Source organism: Tinamus guttatus, unplaced genomic scaffold (genome assembly GCF_059628265.1).
Source record: "Tinamus guttatus ecotype Peru unplaced genomic scaffold, ASM5962826v1 Tinamus_guttatus_pri_ptg000203l, whole genome shotgun sequence".
NCBI lineage: Eukaryota > Metazoa > Chordata > Aves > Tinamiformes > Tinamidae > Tinamus > Tinamus guttatus.
In genome coordinates, this window is record NW_028288737.1 from 3575931 (window position 1) to 3600116 (window position 24186).

The window sequence follows — 24186 nt, forward strand, 5'->3', positions numbered from 1 at the left end:
GCACTGAAGAAAAAATCTGAGCTGTTCATCTCCTGCAGAACTTCCCACCGGTGCTGATGTAAGAATATTTAATAGTGAGTATTTCATTCCACCTGTGGATTGACATTGAGGGAAAGCCTCTGCTTGGATTTTTCCTTTATGTCATGTAGAGTCTTATAACTCAGTTTCAGGGGCAATTAATATTTATGAGGTTGGGCTTAGAATAATACAACTGCTGTGAAACGGTGAAATGCCTGCCACTCACACAGTGGCATATTTTAAGTTTGAATGAATTAAATCATATTTAATCATTTCTCTGTGAGCTCGTAAACAGACAGCAGCGTGTATCAGCCCCAGCATACATTGTTGGCAAGTGACATGTGCTGTCAGCATAATTTTAGACACATTCAATTTCTTGCAGATTACTTATCTGGAGTTATCGGTGATTCAGAATTTTAAACTTTTTATCATTGGTGCGCTAGCTACTGAAATCAGAAGGTTTTCTCAAGACGTGAATCATTCCTCCTTTGGATGCAGAAGCAAGTGAATGCCAGTAGTGATAGTCTGTTGACTTCCTAAAATAGCATAATTAAGAAGCACACTTTGCAGAGCCATTTAATCTGCACTGATTTTAATCCTTTGTGGCTAAATATCTTCAGGTTGGCTTCTTTTCGCTTTAGAGTGAAGTATAGTTGGAGGACTGTGTGTATAATTGGTGGCAAATACAATCAGGCTTAATGTAGTGGGAAGAGAAAAGATATGAGCAGCTTAGTGTTGATAACTCAGTGCTCCAGTTGTCCTGAGGAAAATAAACATTTGCTCTGGCTAAGGACAAAATCTTAACACATTATTATGACTGTACATCAGTAGCTGAGCTGTAGACATTGAAATATTACATTAATATTTGCTGTGCTTGGATTATGCGAACTGTCACCGTATTTAAGTAGGGACTTGGGCTTTCATATTATTTACTTAATTATATTTGTAATTTACTGTGGCTCAGTACTCAGCATGATTTTTAATTGTGTAAGGGGGACTGTTATTTTTACAAATGAGCTGGAATATGTGAGTGCAATATGGCTATCATGGCTTTATAGGAAGAAGGTTGAGTTTTGTGCTCATTGTTAAACTTTATGGTATTCCCATCACTACTACACTGGTATAGTGCTAATTAAATTTTTAAAAGTTCATTCATCAGTAGTTACCATGTGGTCCTCGTTTCTGTGAGTATTGCTGTTTTGCTATATCTTGGGTAGTGCTTATCTGAAGTTTCTATCCAGCAATAAAAAAGTAAAAAAATGTTGATACTAATGGCTTGATACGCACAAAAGTTTGTTCTGAAACATGGCTCTTCTGAACATCTCAGAATAGCTGCTATTTGCTGTCCTTGATACCCTCATTATAAAGGTGGACTTTATAGACAGCCGATCTAATTATGTATTTGTAATTTGTAACAGCTTTGGGCTGATGTGGTTACCTGGTGTTCTCATTTTCCCTACCGAAAGATGGAGTAATCCACTTTCATTATGAAATGCTATTAATTCATAAAAATAATAAATGTGGTAGAAAGAAGAAAATAAAAGAAAAACTAAACATTTCATCTTTCTCCTTTACTGTGTGTCCTTGTTAATTCAAAATGTCACGATAGTAGAATCCTGGGACTGTAAGGATGCATCTTACATTCAAAAAAGCAACTTGCTGTCTAACAGAATACTTGAAGACCCGCCCTTCTTTTTCCTTTTTTTGTTTTTACTGAAGCCTAGTTTAATGATAAGGATAATACTGTGAATTGATATTCTGCCCAGAAGTGATACAGCAGTGGCTAGAGCCTGCTCCTCAGAATTACAGAATCAGAGAATGATGTATGTCAGGAGGAACCACTGGGGGCCATCTAGTTTAAAGCCCCAGATCAGGCAGTACCAATGTCAGAATTAGATGAGGTTGCAGAGTGTCTTGTTCACCTGCGTGCTGAACACCTCCCAGGATGCAGATGTCACAGCCTCTCTGACCACCGTTGCCCAGATTCTTTGCTCCTTTTCTTCTGCAAGTGTCTTTCTTAGCAGAATCTGGATGGAACCACATAGTGACTATTTGTCACCTAAACACTTATTTTAGGCAATCTGTGTCCTGTAAATGATCTGGTGTAAACAGATAGGATAAAAAATTGAGTCGCTGTTATGTGCTGATTTTACAAACTCGAGGTTATAAAATAATTCCTGCTATGGTCAAACATGCCATTCCTGATGGTGAAACAGTTCCAGGTTTTCTCTGAGTGAAAGTCAGTTCTCAATGTCTGATTCTTTCATGAAAAAATATCAATTTCAGTCAAATCAAAAATGACCAGATACCCCTGTGGTTTGAACTTCTGTACTTCAGTTAAACATTATGCAAAAAATTGTAAACATATCAACCAAAAAAAAATGCATTGTTTTCAGGGAATATTTTATTCCTCCTCACCTTTTGTTTTATAAGACTTTTTCTGTTTGTCAGATGGGGAGTTCAGTTTGGACACCTTGTTAGCTGTACCATTGAAAGAACGCAAAAATGACTGTAACGTCAAGGTCAAAGGCCCATCTGTCCCGTATCCTGATTCCAACCATGTATCAGAGACCAAAAGGAAGATAAAAAGGCATGACAGACATACAGTGATTGTATGCTCCTGGCTTCCAGCCATCCAGAGCTTAGGTTTTTTCTGAGCTGGATGCTTCTGTAAGTCCTTAATTTCAGAGGATTTAATTTTCACACATTTGCCCAAACTTCTCTTGGATCTGGGATTCAATATCCACAACATCCCATGTCAAAGAGATCCACACCTTACCTACAAATTGCAGAAGGTGTGTTTTTGTTTTGTTTTTTCTCTCTTATGAATCTGGTTCTTCCTGATTTAATCTGGTGCCTGCTAGCTTTGTTCTGGACGGGGCAATGAACAATATAGACTTATTAACCTCTGCCATGTTACTCATGATTTTATAGACTTCTGTGTTTCAGTTGTCTCTTTTCTAGACTGAAGAGTCCTGGCCTACTCATTATCACTTGTACAAGAGTCATTCGGTGCCTTCCATTATCACCATGACCTTTTGTGGCTATACTCCTTAGAGAGAAATAAAATTGAGGAAGGTGAACAAAGAAGCAACAGGTGTTTACAGATAGGAAGATCAATAGCAAAGATATGAAGAATTAAATTTTAAAATGATTATTAGAATGATACTGATTCAGTCTGGGCTCTTGACTTGTATACTTCCTGAAGCACACAAATCTATGACTGTCTGAAAACAGTATCATGTATATCGAGAATATATTTATGATTGGAGAAACTTGTTCTTCCTGTTTATTTCAGGCATGGCTTGCCACGTGATCACAACAGTTTGGTGTGGGTGCTACTTTTGATTTCTGACCCCAAGCTCGCTCTCTGTCATCACTAAACATACCTGCTCCATTATAAATTCATTTCTGTGGGAAAAACAGTATCAGCTAAGAGAAACCTGATTAAGCTCCATATCAGCAGTGTTCTCAAGTTGTGTGACATGTGACTGTCTTTAAACAAGTTCAGTGGCTTCACAGAAGTCTTGCGTAAAGTCTTGCAGAAGGCTCCACATAAACATCTGCCTGACTTGATTCTTTAGAAAATTATCTTTGAAAGATCCCAAAGGGGACTGTAGATGGAAAAATCCATCCAGTTTACTTGCTACAATGAAATATACTCTGTCATTTTTATACTCTTTTGGAAAACCCCAAATTACTATGATGTGGTCAGTATCGTCAAGTTATAACCCTCACCCAAAAGGGATTCTGTTGTCTGCAAATCAGTGAGTTTCCAAAATATTTTAAAAGTATTTTTTCGTTCTATACCTCTCTCTTCATTTTCTTGCCAATCTTTCTGATTTTACCTTTACCTTTTCCTGCTTTAAGCCTTTTTTTCTCCCCCTTTTTACATAAAAACCTGCATAACCAGAAAGTAAAAAGAGCCTGTACAGCAAGAAATGGTTTTAGAGTTAACAAGTAGTACTCTGAAGCTGATTATATACCTCAAGAAAAGGGTACCTCAAAGCTGGCTACACGAAGTGTTATATTTGGAAAATTAGTGGAATGTGGGTTTTTTGGCATTAATATCAGAAACTCTGATTTGGAATTAGAATGTAGTTCATTTTGGAAATAAGTTTTATGATAAGCAAAAAGACAATAAGCGTGCATCCTTTTGAATTCATTTGGAGTTAAAGTATTCCCAGAAGTGTGTAGAAGCTGTTTCCATCCTCTTTGTAGCTATTTGGAAGAACTTCAATTCAATGCTTGATGCCTTTCGAAGACACGCTTTCCAATTCCAAAGGAATTAATTTAAGATAGTTCTCTGACCTGTGTGAAGGAGAGTCTCAGATTACTTTGGTCTCTTCTGGCCCTGTAATCATGAATTTGTAATATTGTTGGGTTATTTAACCTCTGAAATAGTTTACTTGTTATTCTGCCAACTAGTGTGCCATTAATCAACTGTGGACATTTCTTTGAGTGAGAATGAAGAAAGTAAAACAGCTTAGTAGTTTTGAACCTTTTGAAGAGGATTTTTTACTGACTGTACCTTAGAATCAAAGCCACAGTTAAGATTTTCCTCTTTTAACTTGCTTCTCAGAACAAACAAAAAATTGTCTGATGCTGTAAACTGCATTTTCAAGATAAAACGTTGGTGATTATTCTCTTTTGTACTTATGAATTGTTCACATAAAAAAGTAGATAAACCTTTAGGTAACGAGGACCAAAACTTAAAATGAGAGATGTGATCTCTTAAAGTGAGATGATTCAGAACTCAAATATAGAGGACAAAGACACTTATTTTTGTAAGTCTCAATAAGTAGTATTGGAGAACTAACTAACAAATGGAAAGAAAAGAAAATGTGCATTTCAGAGGAAGAAAAAAGACTTGGAAATAAGTATTTTCGGTTTGTATCATGTTTACATTTTGTATATATAAATGTGCAGTGATTTGCCATTGCAGCTTTTGCATCCATCCAGGAGATGCTGGTGAGGAAGTGCTATGGCTATGGCTAAATTCTGCTGGTTTGTTGGTCAGATTCCCTCAACTTAGCTCTGTTGCTTTTCTAGACAGAGGTGATTGCTCTGCATGCTGCATATGCAGTGCAAGAAAAGTTGGTAGTGTGATGGGACTGCAGGAGAAGAGAGTTTACAGAGTCAGTAGGTTACTGGGGAAAACAAGTGTAACTTGTACTGATTTTGTTAAAGAACTGGCAAACTTTATTCATATGTTGTGCAGGAATAGTAAAATGTTTAAGATAGCACCACAAATGCAGCAGTATAAATTCTGCAGCATGAGAAGAGGTACGGTGAGGTACCATGTGGGAACTTTGCCCAGAGATTTGGTACAAAAAAGCCCCTCAACATGAAAGCCCCTGTTGTGACTTGTAATACGTGAACAAGTAGCTGCTTGAGATGATATTAATTTTATCCTGTTTCAGAATAGTAGTTTTAACTGTTACACTTTGATTATGTTTCAGAACAGCCAAGCATCAAATATTGCAACTGACATCTGAATTGAAGAGCGTGCAAAAAATCTCTTCCCTTTTAAAGTATTGAAACAAATTAAAATGGAAAAGTGACTAAAGGAGGTGAGTCCTTTCTTCTTACTCTCTAATCATTTTCCTTGATCTGTCTCTGCATCTCTTTTATTCATGCTTTCCTCAGGTTTGCATGTTAAAAGCAGGAAACTGATTGAATCCAAACTGTGAGCTGCTTTAGTAGACATGAAGGTAGCCTGATAGCAAGCTATTTTAGAAGGTTATATATGTGAAAGCCCATCTTTGTTGTTATCTTGGCTTGCAGTTTGCACAGGGTTAACATCAGCTGCCTTTAACTGTGTTTGTCTCCCTTTGCAGATTATTTTCATGGGTCTGACATGAACAGAAATTGTAGCATATAAACTTAAATGTTGCATAAAGCCCCATAGGTCTAGATGTACTGTAGATACGGAGCCAGTTTAAGGAGTAGGAGAGCCTGGGTTGATTTGCGCTGAAGGAATTTAATGAAAGATCAGAGCCCAAAAGAAGGTACAGAAGGCTACTTTCTGATCAGCAGTTGCAGCATCTCAGAAGCACCATTGGAGGAGCCTGGTGGAGTTCTAATAGTGAGGGAACTTCTCGTTCCACCTTTCCACAGCCTTTCAGAAAGTAAATGCTGCTAGAAACCAGGATCATAGCAACCTGGTAGGCATGCCATAGAGCAGCAGACCTCTAGCAACTCCAGCCTTTTGAGGACAAATTGAACCATTGTGAAATGTATGCAAATAATAAAATAAGGATATTCCACAACATTAATTAAATAGAGGCAAATATATCAGATGCTTATGTATTAAAACACAATAGTCTTAAGTATACAAGCACTAGAAAAAGGGAGAGTTTGAATTTATTCTTCTTTTGTGATAGGCTGCTTATGATTTGAAGATCAGCTTATGATTGCTTATGATTAGATCAGCTTTAAAAGTAGCTCTTAGAACTATGCTATATTCAGCTATTTATAGCTCAGTAACAAGCATGTTCATTTACTAATATTATTATAAATGTTTAATTATATAATTGGTTATGGGCTCATGGAGATTAATTAGGTATGATACTGTAAATTGTAAATTTCCGTACGTGGACGGTAAGTGTGAGCTACTAAATGCAATGCTGTACATCTCTGGAATATTCTTAATATCATTCAAGAGTGATGTTTACTCGTTTTCTTTTTCTTCAAAAAATTTGAATGCATTCCTCACTTAGAAAATTGATTTGTTATAAGTAGAATATTAGTATCTATGGTCAGATGTTAATTTGATCACTTTAAGAAACGGTACACAGCAGTAACAACTTTGTGTTTTCACAGACTCATGGTCCTGCTGCAGCATATCCAGAGCTGTAAAACTATATCTGTGATTATTTACTATTCATATATGTGCTTATATATGATTATCTAAAATATATACGTAATATGTACCTATATATCTATACATTACAGATGTATATGTCACATATATATGTTAGAAAAACTGCTGCAGATTCTTTAGAGAAGAGCATTTAAATTGTTAGTATTTAAACTGAATATTTAAATCAGCTCAGGTACCTTTGCCTCAACTTTGCCTTTTATAAGTGAAGTCTAAAACTTCCTGGAAGAGGTGGTAATTAATGTCTGCAATGAGGTGATTTTCCAAAGTAAAAGTTGCTTTTTTAACATAGGCATGTGTTTCTCATAATGATACAAAAATGTAAATAATTAGTAGATGTATCAATTATAGTGCAAGTATAAAAACTTCGTCCCCTTGGTTCCCTGTGGCTTGGGTAAAAAATAACCAGCTCCAACATTGCCAGTGTTTAATTTCTTAGGCTGTGCTTGAATTTGGCTATTGTATGCATCTGGATTTGAGCATGTGCCATACCCACAAAGAGGCTCCTGGAGCCAAGAACACCTAGTCATGGCTGTTCGCTCAGGCACTGGAATTAGCGTAGGGAGGATTTCTTGTTGCTGACACCGGCTTGACAAAGAACAAATCCTGAAATTTGGCAAGAACCCCAGTCCCGAAACCATGAGGGAAGGGAGGAGGAATTAAATGCAAAACTCCAGGCAGGAGCTGGAGTGAAGCTCAGACTGAAAGCAGTCAGTAGGAGAAGACTGTGGTAGAAGAGCGAAAGAATGGCAGAAAAGAAGATGGGACTTAGGCTAGGGAATCAGAAAGAGAAGATGATGGGCCCAGATCAGACTGGAAGAGGTAGAACTGGAAAGCTTAGTGGTTGGGCTAGGGGTGCAGGAGCAAACTAATCATTACGATATATCCCTTTCAGAACCCGAGGAGTCTTATTCTTCTCTCTGCACTCTCTTGCCAATGAACAAGTGTGAAATCACTTCAGCAAAATAAAATTTATCATCACACAGACATCTCGTCAGGGAAACAGAGGTTTCAGCCCTTCTGTTGAACGCTGTGAATGATGATACTTGCCACAAGATAAGTCTGTGAGGATGGCTTGTCTTTTCTAAAGGCTGAGGAAGTTAATAGTGATACAGTGAGACCATTATTAAGTCGGTACAATCAGCTGTGCAAAAATGAGGAAATGCCAAAATACAGGTCATTCTCCACACGCATCTTGACAGACCCCTTCCAATATTTCCACGTACCATTTTCATGGAATGTTTTCATGTACAATTTTATTTGGGTATCAAAATTACTTGACTGTCAGTAATTTCCTATTTCAATTATTAGGAAGCAAAATTTTTAGTTAATTATAGTATTGCATTATATTATTTGATCCTTTTTAGTCATTTTATAGATTCCATCTATTCAGTTGATTCATATATTGGATGTGATATTTATTATCTTGCAGTGTAAGAGGTAATGCTCTTCAGCATTTGAGGATGAAGAACCAAGGAAACCAGAGCAGAAAGCATTTGGCAGTTGTTGGACAGTTGCACAGGAAAATTTGTAGCATTCATTTAGTGTAGCAGAAAGTTTTGTGCAAACTTTGTATACTTAAACACACAGGTGCATATATACACAATCCTTTCCTCCTAAGGTAGTAACCCTCTGCTTATTCACCTGAAGCAAAAGGGTCATTCCTTGGAGGGTGGAATTAGAGGCTTTTTTTCATTGACTGTTGGGATTGGAGGTATCACAGAAAGCCAAGGACATGAGTAAGCAAAAACCTACAGAAGTAGGTATCATTCATGTTAGAATATTTGTGAATTAACAAAATGTGAGAAACTTAGTAGTCCTATAAGGGTATAGAGATGATTTTCAGAAATACTGATTTCTCTAAGCCATTCTATCAGCTTATTGCCTTTCTGTAAAGGAAGGATGCAAGGTAGGGATGCAGCAAATCTCTCAACAGAGGAGTACAAAACAATACATTCTGACATTGAAGAGATATTTTGTCCCGTAACACATTCATAAGAAAAAAAGAGGGTGCGGTCTAAATATTTTCATATGGAATATATAGGGAATGTGCACCATCATTTTCCTCTTATTTTTTTTTTCAATGGGAGCTCCAGGTAGAACTTAAATATGCCCAAAGCTGCAATTAAAATCAAAATCAAAGCATGCTTATCAACATGGAGAAGATGACCAGACTTTGCAGAAGTTATATGCAAAGAATCTATATGAAATGTATTAGTGATATGGAAGAAACTGAATTTTAATGAGCCCAAATGAAAATAATATGATTGATCCTCAACAAGCAGAATGTATGAAACAGAAGTACATCATAAGTAGCTAGGATATTGGACACTTTGTATAGTCTAATTATGCAGCACTCTTGGGCTTTTCAACTCACTCTTCCTCAGGGGAAAAGGACATATGATCTAGAGAACAAATTAGCAGTTAAAAGATAGGATAGTCTTTGATGCAGTACAAGAGGAAGCATTAGATATTTTTCTAAAAATGCTAATGTGAAGGTAATAGATATAGCTGTAATGAGAGGGGAAAATTGTTATTGCCTCGGGTAAAGTATACTGAGAAGACAGGGAGAAAAGATGAGGCAAAGATAGTAAAATAAAATATTGAGAAAAATAAACTTTCAGGAGCTAACTGAACAATTGATTGTGTATTTTTTCTTCATTTGCTTTTTAAAGAGAATATAGATGAAACATTTTATTATTATTTGAATAATATTTTTAATTGGATATACAAATCAGAGAGTAAAAACTTAAAATGATAAAGAAATAGGTAGGTGCATTCTCTTGTCTATGGTGGAAAAGAAAAATACAAAATTATTTCAAAAGTTTTCCAGTAATACTACATTTTACATATCCTATGGTTTACTTATATGAAACCCAAACATCAGTATAAAGGTAAGGTCAACTTGAGAAAGAATACGCAGATAGCGAGAGGGATGTTCTCTTCATATGGAGATTCATGGTCTTTCCCTTACAAAACCGTGGTGGTGAGTTGGCCTTATGTTATATAAAAGAGCACTCTTATAGAGTTAGTTCTAAATAGCAAAGGGCACTTTTGCAACCAGTGGCAAATGAGAAGCCCGGGGAGAATTGATAAGCTTTTGGGATTACTCCTGGACATTCCCTAGATTTGCTTGCCATAGTGGCACCAGTGATTTTGAAACTAAAAGAATCATCATACGTGCATGCATGCATGTAGAAAAATGAGTTATCATATATAGATGGAGAAAATATTTTTTAATTACATAAAAAGAAGTGCTGAGATACAGAATAAAATATTATCTCAATAGTTTTGTTTGTACTGATAAATAAGGAAACAGTCATTAATATCTAGGAACGACAAAGGCTTATCAGTGAATAAATATAAACTTATGCTGAATTTGCTCATGAGTTAAATATGTACCTGGAGAAAAAAAAAAGTAACAGAATAAAGAGAAAAAATAAAATTTGGTATGGCAAAAACTCAGTTTCTCTGTATCCATCTGAAGGAAATCCATCTTCAACATATCTAGCAGAAATTTGTAACCATTCCTCATGGATACAATGATTTCACATCAAAAGTCATTTCAGAAATGTGCCTTTGATCTTCTAACTTTTGACAGTTAGTGTCATCTCTGAATGTTCTCAGACTAAATTTTAAAAGAAAGTGCAGACCCTCTTCCTCCACTGTATATATACTGTATTTTTTTTATTTTTATTCAACATGGGAAGTCAGTACTGGAATTTGTCCTGGACTGCCAGAAGACCTTATTTTAAACAACTGAGCTCAACTTCTCTAAAAGTAAAGAAACTTTGTAACCTTCAGATCAGTTATTTTATACCATATTTTTAAAGCATGACCATTACACCTTAAGGACGTAATCAGAGAGGAGTAAATAAATGTTTCTGCTTTAAACAAATTCTGTCAACAGTACCAGAGTACCGAAAGAAAAAAAAAAAAAGCCAAAAAACAGTGACCAAAGCTACAGCCAAAACCAATCTCCTTGCAAGCACATTACTGTTTTGCCATTTTGAGGCCAAGGGATATGGTATTAGTGATAGGTGATACTAAGGTCTCAAGCCTCAGAAGAGGTCACCTCTAGCACAGGAAATATTGGAGGTACTCTAGCTTTTCTGTATTTTTATATTCTTTCTTAGGCATCTGCTTCAGCCCTTATTTCCGATAGCAGCTTGATGAGCTTAGCTTTGTAAGTGCATACCTTTGGAACTGCACTTCTTAAGAAGCTTGCATGATGGGTCAAAAGTATTACCACCATTAACTCTAAGGTAAGGACTATTCCTCATATGCCCATCACTCTCTCCCAGTACAACTTTCAAATTGATCACAGCAGGAAATACATGGGCACAAGATAAATATCTCACTACTACTTAATGGTCCATGGCAACCAGATACTATATAGGCACACTCTCACCCTGGAAGTGCCATAGGTAGTACAATAGGCATACATAGGCAGTACAGACTTTGCTTTAAATAGTCTGTCTTTATATTCTTATATGAGCATAACAGTAACAACTAAAGCAGAAAAAATCTGATTCAGATAATCATTTTATTTCAGTGTTGCAGGCATGGAGCCTGCGCTATGCAAAATGAAAAGGGAAATTTGTCATTACGAAATGGGGAAAGTCTGGCCAGGCTGTGTTGGCACTGGCTTCCAACTCATTGGGTAATATAAAATTATGCTGGTCTGAAAGCTTTATTTTATTTGAAATTTTCTCTGTGCCATGTGGTTATTATTTTAAACTGTTTCTGCAATCTGTTTCATCTCTATTGCGTAGATTACAGTCATTTTTTTTTTATTGCCCTTTTCTGCCAAATATTCTTACTTCTTTTTAAATATTGCAGATGTCATCTTTAAAATAGTCTGGTAGTTTGAGGAAGGGGCAAGTTAGTTTTGATTCAGAGTAGAGACACTGCCAAGAATTCTGATATGTAGGACTTGAGTGCTCTGGAGGGTCCACAGTCATGAATCCCTTGGCTGTAGTGACTGTGTTTTAAAGGTCAAAAGATAAAAAACAGAAAAACTTATTAACAAATCAGCATTCATCAAGAAAAATGCATAAATGGGTATTACCAAAGCTTTTGAAGTTGTCATTGCTCTTAAAGGACAGTTTACCTGAAGACTTTGATAAAGTTTAAGTAAGTAGGCTAAAAAGTTCATGTAAATAGTCACTCTACTGTGGATCTGTGGTGTTCTGTTTCTCTGTTTGTTTGTTTTTAAAGAGGGAATAAATATTTTAGTATTGGAAAATGAGTAGAATGGGCTGTTTTGCGTTCAGGTTCAAGAATTTTTAAGATGACTGAAATCCAAATTTTACAAATATTTAAAGCAGATAGATTTCAAGGAGTGGAAAAAAAGTAGAAAACCATTAAAGTTTGGAAATAGTTTGGAAATTGAAAAAGGGATATAAAATGACAATGATAGTTACTTAACCTCATTTCAGTATATAAAAAGTGTCATTTTTATATATTCCATATAGACAAATATCATGATTAAGAATTAATCAGTGCAAGAATAAAGGCCTATGAAATGGTGGATGTTATCCAATAAATCGAAATTTTGGAAAGAGTCTTGAGTCCATGATAGATTACCAGCCGTAACCTACTTCTGCAGGTGACAGGCACTGCTCTGGCATACAAATATGAGAAGACTCCCTCTCTGTTCCAAAAAACACCACTTCCAGAACAAACTTTAAGGTACTCACATTTGAAAAAGTGGTTGAAAAACTGGAGAAAATTTGGGAGAAGCCACAAGAGTGGTTCAAGTTTTGGCTGTTGTGATAAAACTAAAAGAATACAGCTTGTTAGGTTCAGTAAGGGTAAAGCAGTCATAAAATGATTTTGTCAGCATTTAGAAGATAACAAGCTCTTAAGCAAAAACAAAGAGAGCCAGTGTGTAGAAGCTAAGCTTAGAAATGGAAGAAAAGTGCATATTTTTAAGCAAAATAAATAAGCTTTAGAAATAAAAATTGCTAAGCAGTGTTTTGAGTTCTCTGTAACTTAAAATAATTCATTTGGAATTGAGGGTCGGAATCCTGAAGGAATTTAAGGAATTAGATATTCCAGCATCCTTGAAATGTACTCATTAAATTCACCAAAATCTCTTGGGTTTCTTGGGTTAGAAACTCAGCAAAGCTAAAAGCAATAGGATGCTTTGGAGTTGCAAACTACGGGACTTGGTGGCAGATGCCGTGGAGCAGTGTGAAGTGTTTAGAGATCTGCTACGCAGCGTTTCTGTTGTCGCAGTGGTCTCTTCTGCCCACAGAATCAGGGTGTTTATTTGTCCATAAGAATGGCTAAAAAGTGTTCTGACCTAATAGGACCTACTTGAGATGGCTGCTGAAGTACTTTCAAAGTGTTTTCCTTCAATCTGTCTATCTAATAAAATGATTGTGAATCACTTGTATTATAGTATTAGAATGATATTTCACCTTCGTTCTTCTGTCACTGGCCGAGAAAAGCCCAAAAGACCAAGACTCTGTAAATAGATACCATCTATCAGCTTGGCAACAGCTCTATTTCTCTTAGGCTTTCAGTAGCTGACCTGATTGACGAGGCTAAGTAATCAGTCACATCTCAGGACATCCTCTGTGATCGTGGTGTGCTGACTACGTTCCACATCCAAGCACACTGACTGAGCATTTCTTGATGTTCTGTAATATTTGCTGTAGAAACAGATTTTACTTCTCCCACCAGAAAACTTTGGTGTTAAATAAGTGAATCTGGTTCGTTCAGTTTTATTTCAGGGGGAGTTACATTGAACCAGAGGCTACTGAACATCGAGTTATGCACTACTACAAGCAGTAATTCCACTGTCACTGGACATGGTATCAGTTACTATAGAAGTGATCCATTTTCTTTATTTTTTGTGCACTTACTGCACAAGAGTGCAGGGTTGATGCCACCAGTCCTATAAGCATCTGTGGCAGATCAGTACAAGTCCCATTTGTAAGCTACTTTCCTAGTGTTACTTCTCAGGGATATGCAACTGAAATGGGGTGGCTATGGAGAGAAAAGCAAAGATCACCAGTGGATTAAAATCATGATATCTCAAGAATTGAATTCTGTCCTGAGTTTTGTTCGCTCATAGAACTGATTTTGAGAGGCTCTAGAAATCCAAATTTTGCCTGATAATCATTATGTAACCATTATGTAAGTATAAAGCAACAATCTATAACTGAGTTTTTTAGGTTTTTCTTGAATTTTTTGCAGGAATGCACAAATGGAAAACATGGAAAAACATGGAAAAATAATACAGTTTGCTTAATACTTAATGAAATTATATTCCCTATGTCCTGCTAATGGGGTTTTACAATCTACTTTTTCTTGCATAGAAAAACAGACTTATGTCAACCCAGTACTCCAGGTACAAATAGTTTTGTGGTTGATATATCATAGGTATTTTGGAAGTATGTTTATCCAAGACATCAGTGTGAAAACCAAAATAAAACAGTAGGTTGTTGGTGCTAAAACAGTATGTGAAACCTATTTGTCATCTTCAGTGGCATTGTTGCATTTCATCATTTTGTAGGTCCTCTGCATATACTAACAAGTCCAACAAAGTGATGCTGCAACATGTATTTCAGAGAAATTGTTGCTGACAATTGCTTGCAAAAATTCCAACCTGAAAAGCAACTACAATGATGCACTAAAGTTTGAAAATGATATCTTGTCAATTACTTGAATTTTGGACACACAGTGTCCATATTATGGCAGAGAAGATGAAGGTGCATATGTCAGCTGTGTGGGTTTTTCTGTTTCTGTAAGTGAGCAAGAAAATAGGTAACATATATGCTTCTTAACTATATAGCCATGTAGTTCACTATACAGCCACATAACAGAGTAATTGGTGATATGATGATATACTCTAATTTGCTTCCATGCTTCATGGAAGGGTCTTACTTACCTATAAGGCTATTCTGATTTTAGCTTCAAAACACTGTGTGGAGGTGTCACACATGCTGTGTGAAGGTGCTGGAATAGCTAAAGAGGAGGAGCACTGCTTCCTGATGTACAGACCATGATAAAATTACTTTTTGGACTCAATCAAAATTGTGTTGTTTTGCTTTATGCTCTTAAACTAAGTTCACTTCTTGATTTGACCAAATGGAAAATGTTTGCGCAGAATAAAGTTTTATAATTATTATATTACATTGTGCATATGTGTGTATAAGTGCATATATGAATATGTGCATATGTGTATATATATATGTATATGGTTTAGTGTATCATTTTGTAAACATAAAGAATAAATATATTTTTTTCTTTCTTTCTGTCCAGTGAAAACAGTAACTCAAAAATATGTTGAAGGAGATGAGGCAGTTTAACTGTTCCAGGAGGTACAAATTGGACTGATTAGGTCAAAACAAATTTTCTTTAATATGACATGTGGAATCTACCCATAAGCAAAATAATACCAGGCAGGACTGAAGGCAGTCTGTGTGACATCACAAGAAAAATACTACCGCTGGGTTAGAACATGACTTTAATAACTGTAGATCTTCTTAGATTTTAATCAGGAGCAATGTAATATGGGAGAGAGATATCTAAGCAGTTTTGTAGGAGATGCAGTAATTTGATTCACGAGAAATAAGCTGGATCTAATATTAGAACCTGCACCTTCAACTAGATGCTATTGGACCATTCCAGTAGTAACATCATTTCCTGTTTTGGTAGAAAGTTGTAACAAGGACTTTGTCTTGCAGCAAAATTTCTGGTCTACCTTTGAGTAGGTCATCATTGGGGACACCTGTCAGATACTGTGATAAGACTTAATGTCTTAGGCAACAATAAGCAGAAAAGCTTTTGGAAAAGAAGGGTAGAACCAGATATAATGAGATAATATTAGCTACTGCCAGCTATGAAACAATTTTGTTTTAAAGTTAGATGAATTAATACTTTGTGATTGCTTGGCTGCTGAATTGATCTCTCATTGAGATGTCAATAGCCTCAGTATCTAAGAAAACAGAAAATCATTAATGATGCTGTATCTTGATACCCTTGTACAATAACTTATTTATCCCACAGTGCCTGACTACTGTATCTTTCACCAAGATTTTTGATTTTTTGCTTGTCTGTTTTTTTTTTGAAGGACTAATCTCCATTGTATATGATGCAGTGATAAGACTGCATGTCTATATGATGTCTTCTCTGAGGAATTGTTTAGCAGTCACAGATTAAGGAGAAATCAATACCAGTGCTTTTTTAGCTCTTCACTTCTAAATCCAATGATTCTTATCTTAAATAGCTCACATTATATGTACAGCTCTGTTAACCTATTTTAGTTTGATTGCATTTATTTTCTCAAAGCTTTCCTCAGATTTTAATTAATGAATGTTAAAGAACTAAAAGAAAAAACTTTTTCTTCCTCTTTTTAAAAAGTCAAATTGATTATCTCCAAAAATATATACCTGATGTGAGTCACATTATCTCTTTTGGACTAAATTAGATAATTAATTTGTAGTCAAAATTCAAATGGTAAAACAAATTCAGAATGGCAAATGTAGTTTATTAGCTTGGTAGATCACTAATGTATCATAGGCTTCTGTCTCATATACATGTCATTTGATTTAATAATTGTGTGCACGGTTTAATTGTATTGTGCTTCTTCATAACAGTTTTGATACTTTATCAGAGATTCTTCTTGATTAGAGTGATTGAAAGTGGTTGGTAGAATAATTTATGCTGTTCGTATAGTTTGTGCTGTTACCCAGTCTCAGACTATGCTCATTTCTTGTATGAATGAAAAATTAAAACTTATTTTCTGTGAGGAAATCTTGAATACATTTAATGCTTTGCTTTTTACAGAGAGGTGAAGTAGTATTTTCTTTTAATTTTATACAATGAAATGCCTTTCATAGAGGGTTTGGACCTTTGTGCAAAACCAGGAAAAAATCTGACTTTAAAATATTATTTCTATTATGTCTATTATTTATCTTTCTGAATGCTACAGCATTACTAATCAGCATTACAGTATTTAGCTTCAGCCTTACTAGAACAAGGGAAGATGTATGAGACACAAATGCCATGTTGTCTTCTTTCAGGGAAACAGAATGCAAATTTATGGCATATTTTTCAACTTTGAATTATTTATATATCAAACATTACCCTGGCAAATCCTGATTTAACTTATTTGAATTTTCCTAATCTCTCTTACCGTCTGCCTTACAGTTTTTAGTAATCCTCCTGACCCCCAAAAATCTGTGAGAGGTGGGACTTTCATATCCCAATCCAAATGAATATTATTCAGATCCCCAAATTCTACCTGGCTGTACTGAGTAAAAATATATTTATTTCTTTGTCGCAAATAAAACCTGCCTCTTCATAGCTACAAAAATGAGGTGCTACTTTTGTGCAAGACATAGTTAATTATGCCTTTCTATTTGGTTCATTCTAATAGTATCTGATATCCTGACATGTTAATCAGTTAGTTTTCTCCCTATTTCTCCAATGTGGAGTGATCTGATGATCCTGAAAACAGAGGAGTCTCAAGGAGGACACTCCTCATACCGTTTCTCACAAGATCAGAGGGCAGGCAGGTGTCTGCAGAAAGCAATTTTATTGTGGACAGCCCAGTGTTTGAGTGATGAGTATCTCTTTGCTAAGGGGAATATGGGAACTGGCAGTATTTGAAACACCTCTGTGCCAGGGGTTTGGATTTGCATTGGTTATTCTCCAGAGATTAGGGAAAGTATAGGGGGCTATTAACACACTTTGATTGTTCCCATCAATCTCATTAAACATAGATGTTTGACAGGGCTCTGTCAATAGCGTTTCTGCTGTTGCTGATCACTGCTGGCATGTGTACGTCCTGTTGTACTGTTGGTTTCTCTCTGGTGAGGAAGGTTTTTGTCTGATAAGGGCAAAGAGAGCTGCTTCTACACCGAGGGGGATTCTCCTGGATATAAATCTACTGCTGAGAACCATTAATTTCCCCCTGCCGTCATCACTTAACCTGCAAATAGCTCACATCAACACCGTGTTATAAGTTGTGTTTTCAGCATTGGTAGCTGAACTTCTGCATGGTGATGAAATGTAAAGGCTGACAGTGGGGGTATACTCATTGGGAAGGCTGATAACCGAGAAACTGCTACCCTGCAGTCATTCGAGGATCATTTATTTATATAAGCATTAATGAATGTTAAGTTGGATGAGAAATGTCAGCAATTTAATTGATGAATGTTATAGCCTAGTATTGCATAGTGTGATTTATTTTGAAGTTTTAATTATGTATAGCTACAGCCTAGAGGCTGTAGTAGATAGGAATGCAATAAGCCCATCAATAAATAAATATTTTTCTTCGATGGATATCAAATTTAGCATTTCCTATAAATGCTTATTTTCTGTAAAAAATGATAGTTGATGCTAAATTCTAACATCAACTATTGCATAAATTCTTTTATATTCTTTCTTTTTTTACTTCACATTCTTAATTACCACCCCCCTAATCCCTCCCACAAGTGGCAGTCAGGCTAAGGCTGAGTACCTCTCACCCAAAGTGAACAGTCTGAATTAGTCTAAGAGCGTTGTCTAGGCTTAGTCTTTAGTGAGTGGAAATAGCACCAACAGAGGAAATTTTTCCTAAATTTCTAAACGTTGAGAACAAATTATCCTCTGCAGGTAGCTATCTCTGTATAGCTCTTGAAGAAGCACTGGCAAAGAGCTGAGACTAGAAGACTGATTTTTAAAAGTGTGAATCACATTTGAAGTGTTTTAAATCACTGCTGCTTAATAGCTAGTTTTTTTTTTTTCTTCAGAAGAGCAGAAAAGAACAGAAGGACAGTTGGGTGAGCCTAGGACTTAAATATTTATAGCTATGTATGGCTTTCCGATGTAAGTTATAATGCACCGTTCGTCATTTCGAGTGAATGAACAAAAAAAACGTGTCAGGGCTTGAAACCACCTGGATGTGGTTCCTCCTTAGTAATAAAATTTTGTCTTTCATTCCCCAGAATTGTTTTCAAAACACAAGTTAAAAAAAATCAGTCCTGAAGCCTGTTTATAATATAACCCTGGATGTTCCTTAGAATGGAAACTTTATTAAGACTTTTTCATCTTTCTCGAGGTTCAGTTATCTTCCTTTGTAATCCGTGTGAATTATTAAAAGGCTTGAATGTATATTTGAGAAAATTGATTTCTAGTATAAAATGCCTAGATCTAGAAGGTATTCTTTAAATGTTTACTTTTTTCCTCTGTGTGCTTTAAGCAACAGTACTTATTTTTTTCAATGAGATATTTCCCTAGTGTTTTTTTTTTCAACTCTTGAGAAAAGGCAACTAAGAAGTTCATATACTTCCCTGCTTGCCCTGAAAGTCTCTAAAATAGCTGTTCTGCATTTTTTTTCTGCTTTGCTGTTCTGCCTCTCCTTTCTATCTTTTTGTCTTCTCAGAGTTAAGGAATGTAGGCAAATTCCTACCTCCAACCTTCTCTGCTCAGCAGTCATCCTTCTTGATCTGCAAACACTTTATTTTTACTTGCTTTTCACTTCGTGCCAGTGGTATGATCATTCCTCCTCCAGGGAAGGCATATTTGGGTTATAATATTTTGCCTGTAGCTTAACCAGTCCTACAATGGCAGCCACCTGGCTTGGCTTTAGGGCCAAAAGAGTTTCCAGAAGTTCAGAGTGCCCGTGCCAGTTTGCTTATATAATAGAATTGAAGGTTGCCTCTTTATGTGGGGAAACAGATTTCAAATGGAAAGCTACACTTTCTGTTAGGCAAGGGAAAATTCAACTATCGTAAAAGAATAGCTGAACTTCAGGGGGGAAAAAAAAGACTCCACCTATATTTAAAATATCTTTCTTATTAGGATACAACTAAGTACACAAAAGTGCAATCTCACAATTTCCAAAAAAGTACAGTAAACTGTTTCTTAACCCAAAATACTAAAAAAAAAACTTACAAGACAGGATTTGCCTCTCCAGTTCTCTGTAATCATCTCTTAGGTTATTGTTTAAAATGAAATAATTGGTAATTGGATGATTGAATTTCATCTTTTGTATTACTGATGTGCAGTTTTATTAGGTTTTCATGGTAGTCATATAATTAATTTTGAGTTTGCATGCCACTTTCATTGCTAAATACTAAGTTCAAATATATGTTATGTGATTTTTTTCTGAAAATTGTGTAACTTAATAGCATATATTTTTCAAAGTATAGATGAAGTGGGATTAAAATTTTTCACAGGTCTTGAGCTAGATCTGCAGGGTAGAGGGATGGGGTCTGTGGTAGTCTATGAAGTTTACACTGCTTGCACTTAGCTGATTTTTTTTCTGTACTTTTATAACAGGAAAACAGGCATGTGAATGTTCATGCAAGTGAATTTAAAAGGTGTTGCCATTGTCACAGAGAAACTTACCTCTGAATTACGGGATACATTCAGTGGGGCTAGGATTTCCTTAAGTACATTGTAGATACTGGGATTTTCCTTAGTAGTGTTTTTTTTTTTCCTGTTTCTATTATAGAGCAAAACCTAATTTTAAAACTGATATTTGGATGGCAGCATACTAAATCTGTCATGTAAATACCTGTATCCTTACTAAATACAGAAAAAAAATATAACTTAGGCCTAAAATAGGACATCTTAACAATTTCTGTCCCCATTCAATAACTACTGTACTTGACCGACCATCCCAAAACAGTAAGATAGATAAAGGTATTCTTCGTTCTCATTTTTAACTTTGTATTAAATTTGTTTGTATTTCTTTTCCAAGGTCAGATCAAGCACAGATTATCCTAAATTATCTCTCTTGCAGAGAGGCAAGGGAAAAATACTGATTTGTAGGTATTATATAATGTCTACCTGTAATGTATATATTCATTATTATGACTATTAGGTCACTGTACCTGATCCTTTGTAATTTCTTCTTTCTGTTTTTGGTACTGCCTGGAGATCAAATACATAGAGAACAAATGACGTATTTCCACAACATACAACCAAAGAAAATACTTGGCACCATATTTAGAACTTTCACAAGTCAGTAAGTCTCTTAAGGCATAAGACTTAAAAATTCATGTGAAAACAAAGCTACCAGGTGACTACAGTTAATAAACCAAAAGAGATGCAAGAGTTGCACACAGTCTTTTCTTATTGACTTTCTGTCAGATTAAGGATTAAACATAGGACCTTTGTTGTTTGGCTGCTTCCATTTACAGTGAAGATAAGAATCCACTTCTAACTGTTTTACACAATCAATAACTGTCTTTGATGGTCTTTAACAAATTAATTGGACGCTTTGTAAAACTTCGTTGCAGAGTAAAACATTCTGTCTGCTGTTAAGACAAACTATAGCTAAACCGCTAAACCAAGCACTTTTACTTTTTCCCACTTTCTTAGAGTGGCTGCATCTAAAGGGACTATTAAAATTCAAAAGCACTGAATCATGCAAAGGAAGGATGTTTGTTCATGTGTCATGCGAGTTAATATGAAAAAAAAGTTATACAACCAAAGAATGTCTTATTTTATAAGGAAATAAGAAGACAGCTTTTTCAAAGAACAGATACTTTGTTTCCAGTTCACAATAGATCTTACATTGTGATTAATCGATTACACAGGTATTAGATAATAACCTCTTAGTTAGGTATTAATGGTGTTATTCTGCAACTATAAATTTCTCCTAGAAATCAGTCTAGAATAAGGCAGTCAGTGAAAATAGAGTTTGGTTGAATACTGCCACACTGTCATAGCCTTAAAAGTAAGAAAGGTCTGGAAAAGAGGAAAGAAAACTCTTAGCCTCATTAACAGTTTGTTTTCCAAATTTTTATCCTACTTAAACATTCAGCTTCTATTTCACTGGAAGTGCTTTATAGAATGAGTTTGATGGCGGGGGTCATAATGTCTGCTGTATGACACATTGTCATAGCAGATTTTTGGAGCATGTAAATATGTAAAGATGAAGTATATATAGTTAATTTACACATTCATGCTAATACAGTTTAAGTGGTAATTATTCAGTAGACTGCTATCAGGCAACAGCCTGGTACTCCATTTTTTACAAACTGAAAACAGGTTAAGAGAACACATTTCATAAAGAAAATTAAAGGTTTTAGAATCCTAATATGTGAAATAATGACAAAACAACTCCAGATTTTCATGTAAAAGGAGAATGGCAGGATCACTGCAAATGTAATATAGTCTGAACATTGATTGACATAAACCCTTGTCAGGAGCATTTATTAAAATAGGCAGTCTTCACTGTTTACTTCTTTCATTGCCACTGAACGAAACAAATTTGTTCTTAAGAAGCAATCTCTCTTACTTAGGCATGATAAAAGCCATGTGCTGACATTCTGCAAAGGCATGAATGTCATTCCATGTCAGTTTTTTTTTTTCCTTTACTTGGATGGCTTAAAATCAAAGAGTAAGTGAAGGCCATGATAAATTTAGTGTGTCTTTGATATTTCTCAGGAGGGAAAAAAGGGAAAACAGAAAAAGGGAACAGAAGCACTAAATATGCATAAGAAATCTTAGGCATTTAAAATTTCTGCATTGTTTGCTTCTCTAAAAGGATCTCTGAGGTAGCTGGGTATATGAATCTCACAGCTTAAATACTGATTTTCTTTCTAACTGAGAGTTAAGCAGGTAATGAAGACAGTTGAAGGCTATGAAATGGAAGTAATGAAGGTAATGAAGACAACGAAAGAAATGTTTTATACCATTTACTGCAATTAAACATTATATTTTTATTATATGTATGTGACAGTCACATACAAATTTTGTACTTTTTTGCACATGATCTGCATTCACTTTTAGGCATGATCTGGAAAGCCAGAAATTTCAAGGAACCTGCCTCAGAAAAAAAGAAATCTCCCAGAAATGCAAAAAAAAAAAAAAGGTTTGAGTCTTAAACATAGAATAAAGTGAGTAAAAAGCAATGCAGATGGGGTATTTACATCTCTTCTATTTGAAAAAGACAGCTACAACAACAATATGAATCTATAGTTTTTTTAGTGGTTATATTTTCAGTGCGGACCTTAAATTTAAACATTGAGGATCATCAACTGGTTGCCTGGCTATTAACAAGTCTTACATCCTACACAGTTTCAGATGCTGGTTTCCAAAAATAGAGCTCCTACCATCTGCAGAATTTACATCATAGAATGCATGCATCTGCATTACATATTCCAACATGTTCCGCGTTGATGTAAAAGGGGAGCAGCTTCTGTTAGCTAATAGAGACTCTTGTACACTGGACAAATACGTCTATGCAGTAGTGCAGTTGTGGCAAGCTCATCATGCAGAATATATTAGAAAGTTTGTCAAAGGCAAGACTCCTCTCCTCTCCTCTCCTCTCCTCTCCTCTCCTCTCCTCTCCTCTCCTCTCCTCTCCTCTCCTCTCCTCTCCTCTCCTCTCCTCTCCTCTCCTCTCCTCTCCTCTCCTCTCCTCTCCTCTCTGCCTCCTCTCCTCTGCCTCTGCCTCTGCCTCTCCCTCTCCTTTTTTTGGGGGGGCGGGGAGGCAGATATGCTTTTTACTCCCTGCAAGTAGTACCATGAGTTATTTCACACTGCTCATCTTTCGCGATTTTGAAAAATAGTGTCCCACTTAGGGTCAGGTGTTTAGACTTGGGAAATATTCTTAAAATTGTAATCCATGCAACAGTTTGGAAATCTGCAAGTTTCCTCTGGAAAGCTTGTGAGAATATTTGTGCTCATGACTATTATATACTTGTGTTCTGCCTAGAAATTAATGAGTATATTATTTGTAGGGATATTTTACTGTGCTGAAACTGTCATTTACTGTATGTTTTCTATATGAGAACAAAAAGATGAATTTTTCAAAACTTGAAATCTTGGCTAGGAATCTTTTCTAAAAGTGGTTATTTTCTAAACTAGTTAGTCCATTTTATGTACTGAACTGGAAATCTTATATTATCCTCACTGTACTGTAGTTTTCAGTATTGATATACCCAAAGTCCAAACTAATAATCTTTGTTTATTTTTTATAGCAGGTTGGATAAGGAAACTTCCTGATTGGTTGTTTGAGCAGAGTCATCATTCTAAGATTAAAAATATTGATGAATGAATGAGCAGAGATTTGATTAGATAATTATGATGAAATCAAACTGCCAAGACCATATCTTTTGCTTTGCCTGTGGGTTTTTTTTATTAGAAGCTGAACAGCAAATTCAACGAGAAAAATGACTGAATCAAATCTTAGCAAAATAAACGGAGAATTACTGTGTAATATTGGCTGCTTTTCTATCGCTGATAATTTGCTGCTGAATCGATGGCAGGCAATCAAGTGGGCTCTGCTTTCCCAAGGGTTTTTTAACATACAGTGCATGGGCACT

At 35.7% G+C, this 24186-nt stretch overlaps 1 protein-coding gene across 1 annotated transcript in view; it reads left to right on the forward strand.

Annotated features, from left to right (window-relative positions):
• The window catches only part of DLGAP1 (DLG associated protein 1), a 368869-nt gene that overhangs the window by 134423 nt on the left and 210260 nt on the right, over positions 1 to 24186 (forward strand). Inside the window, exon 3 of the mRNA XM_088524110.1 lies at positions 5481 to 5591. The gene's annotated coding sequence lies outside the window, so the exon portion shown is untranslated. The remainder of the gene's footprint in view (positions 1 to 5480; positions 5592 to 24186) is intronic.